The sequence below is a fragment of the Lemur catta genome, chromosome 16 (genome assembly GCF_020740605.2).
Source record: "Lemur catta isolate mLemCat1 chromosome 16, mLemCat1.pri, whole genome shotgun sequence".
NCBI classification, from domain to species: domain Eukaryota; kingdom Metazoa; phylum Chordata; class Mammalia; order Primates; family Lemuridae; genus Lemur; species Lemur catta.
The window spans coordinates 16,373,906-16,377,707 of NC_059143.1; positions in this window are offsets into that span (position 1 = coordinate 16,373,906).

Consider the following 3,802-nt stretch of genomic DNA (forward strand, 5'->3'; position numbering starts at 1 on the left):
CTCTAGCTGTCACTTGGAAATAAATCATGCACCATTTTGAGATAGAAGTGTTGTATAATATTATTAACATTTACTTAATATAAATATTTAAATACTAATATGTATTAACCTTATTAAATACAGATCTTTAATATTGCTGTATGAATATGTTATCTCCCCAACTATTATAACCTTATGGTTCTTTGTTTCTCCCACAGGACTTTGGGGGTATCCCAGGCAGTTAATAAATATTTATTAATGGCCTGAAACAGTTATTTGCAAAATAGACTTAATTTATTTCAATATTAAAGACTAAAGAGCCTTATTTCTGTTCTTTTTAGAGACCAAAGAATCTGCTGATTCCATGTGTTTAGGCAGAGCACATTCTCGAATAGTTTTGTTGCTATTGAGCACCAGTGAGTTCATCTGCAGAGATGACAGGATATACAAGCTGGAGCCAAACCCTGCAAATATGTGCTTACTCTACCTCACAGCAAAATGGCCCTTACCTCATTTACGGGCTCACTAGGAAATCACATAGGACTAAATGATGTTATTGGTAAACCGCACTTTCCCTATTCATAACATTTACAGGTGTAAAATTTGTAAATATTGTGAACGTCCTTCCATCTTTATTTCAGAGGAGTACATAGTTGGTGGTATCAGGTATATACCTGAATTAGAAACAACCAATCAGCTGGGTAAGGTGGTGTGCACCTGTAATCTCAGCATTTTGGGAAGCTGAGATGGGAGGATTACTTGAGGTCAGGAGTTTGAGGTTGCAGTGAGCTATGATCACATGACTGTGCTCCAGCCTGGGTGACTCAGTGAGACCTGTTTCTACAAAAAATAGAAAAATTAGCTGGGGCATAGTGGCACACACCTATTGCCCCAGCTACTCAGGAGGCTGAGCCAGAAGGATCACTTGAGCAGAGGAGTTCTTCGTTGCAGTGAGCTATGATGATGCCACAGCACTCCAGCCTGGGCGACAGAGCAAGACCCTGTCACAAAACAAACAGGCTGTGCTGTGGCTCATGCCTGTAATCCTAGCACTCTGGGAAGCCGGGCTGGAGGATAGCTTGAGCTCAGGAGTTTGAGACCAGCCTGAGCAAGAGTGAGACCCTGTCTCTACTAAAAATAGAAAAAATTAGCTGGGTGTGGTGGTGCACGCCTATAGTCCCAGCTACTTGGGAGGCTGAGGCAAGAGGATCAATTGGGCACAGGAGTTACAGGTTGCAGTGAGCTATGATGATACCACTGCACTCTAGCCAGGGTGACAGAGCAAGACTCTGTCTCAAAACGAAAAAAAAAAAAAACAGAAAGAAAGCAGAAGTCATCGTCTTAGCCCTCTGGATCCCCAGTGAGATGCCTGCATTGCATTCCACCTTACCCTCACCTGGCACTACCAACACCAGCACCAAAACCCCAATACCAAATCTCGGAAGTAAGAGAAGTGAGATCAGAGTTAGAATACTGAAAGTCGTTTTAAAGAAATAAAAAAAGAGTTTCTGAGGCTTGAAATTAGATGGAAAGTATTAACACATTTAAAGAACGTGTCGGCCGGGCATGGTGGCTCACGCTTGTAATCCTAGCACTTGGGAGGCCGAGGCGGGTGGATCGTTTGAGCTCAGGAGTTCGAGACCAGCCTGAGCAAGAGCGAGACCCCGTCTCTACTAAAAATAGAAAGAAATTATATGGACAACTAAATATATATAGAAAAAATTAGCCGGGCATGGTGGTGCATGCCTGTAGTTCCAGCTACTCGGGAGGCTGAGGCAGGAGGATTGCTCGAGCCCAGGAGTTTGAGGTTGCTGTGAGCTAGGCTGACGCCATGGCACTCACTCTTGCCCGGGCAACAGAGTGAGACACTGTCTCAAAAAAAAAAAAAAAAAAAACCCTCTTCATCAATTGCCCGTCAGGTTTTCCAGTCTGCAGCCTCACCCTCTCCCAATCTACCCTTCACACAGCTGTCAGAACGATGTTTCTAGTAAGAAAATCTGAAAACAGTATTCTACCGTTTTAATGACTCCTTATTGTCTAAACTCTGAAGTCCTTAGCAGTAAAAACACTTGGACCTGGCCTTCTCTGCATTCTCCAACCCGATCTTTCACTTTGTCCCGTTGAACCCTGGGTCTGGCCATGCCAAACCGTTGCCCTTTTCTGATGCACCCTGGAGACAGCTCCCCTTGTGTGGAAGTCCCCACCTCACCTCATAGTCCATCTCACCAATACCTGGTCATGTTGCAAGGCTGAGCTCAAGTGTCATCTACTATAAGGAACCTTTCCTGAGCATCTGGGCGGATCTAACCTCTCCCTCCTTTACGTCCACTGGGCTGTGCGCAGGATTCTGTCATAACATCTTAAACACTTAATTGTACCTGTGTTTAGGACCTCAAGGTACATGAAGGCAGGTGCATATTCTTATTCATATTTGTTACTCCATCGTTAGGGACTTAAGCAAACACTCAATAGAAATTTGTTGAATAGATGATCTAAAAAGAATATTCAGATTCTTAGTTTTATTTTCAACTTCCTGACCTTTTCTGATATGCCCCCAATGGTACATTTTTGTCATACACTGCATCTCAGCCTTTCTTTCTTGTCTGCTCTTTTCCTTTTAATCTTTTCTTTAGAAATTCTTGGCTAATTTAATAGGAGTTTCCAATAACTTCTCCTGGTTGATCCTCTCTCCTATATTTTTCTTATCCAGAATTGAGAAGTCCGTTTCTTTTCTGGTTACTCCCATTTTTCCTCAACTATTTATACTCCAGTTATAATCCTTTGAACACTAAGAGGGAACACAATTTCCACACATTCACATATATGGACAACATTTGCCAAGCATAGGTCTATATCCTATCATATAGCTATAGTTTGGCTTATTTTAGTGCGAGTGTTTGGAGGATTCAGAACATGTTTTGACCTGGAAGGAAAGTAGCTTGCAGGGATTGTATGCCAATCATTAATCATTAGGATCAGTATCCCAGGACTTTCATGTATGGACAGCCGAGATCCTGACTCAAAACTGAGAGTTAGGAAAAACAGTTATTCAGTAGGTACTTCTAGAATGTCTGAATAGTGAACATATAGACAGTATAGAGCCAGTCCCTAAACTCAGACTGCCTGGGTTCACCACTTACTAGCTTTGCCACTACTTAACAGTAAGACCTCAAGTAAGTTACTTTACCTCTCTGTGCCTCGGCTTCATTATCCGTAAAACTGACATAATGACAGAATCTACCCCCTCAGGGTTATTTTGAGGACTAAAGAGTTAAAGTATTTTGCACGGTGCATGGATATATAATAGTAAGTGAAATGTAGTGCTTAGTTATCTTTTATTAGGTCAGTTTATGAGACTCTCTCTACAAAATAAGGAATCAAAACTTTTATTAGGCCGGGCGTGGTGGCTCACGCCTGTAATCCTAGCACTCTGGGAGGCCGAGGCGGATGGATCGTTTGAGCTCAGGAGTTGGAGACTCGTCTCTACTAAACATAGAAAGAAATTATACGGACAGCTAAAAATATACACAGAAAAATTAGCCGGGCATGGTGGCGCATGCCTGTAGTCCCAGCTACTCGGGAGGCTGAGGCAGGAGGATCGCTTAAGCCCAGGAGTCTGAGGTTGCTGTGAGCTAGGCTGACGCCACGGCACTCACTCTAGCTGGGGCAACAGAGTGAGACTCTGTCTCAAAAACAAAACAAAACAAAACAAAACTTTTATTATAGAAACTGTTATTATTGAGTCCTATAAAAATAGGACTCAACGTTACATAACACGTTTTACAAATTTCCGCATTCCACGCCCCACCTCTTAACAACTGAA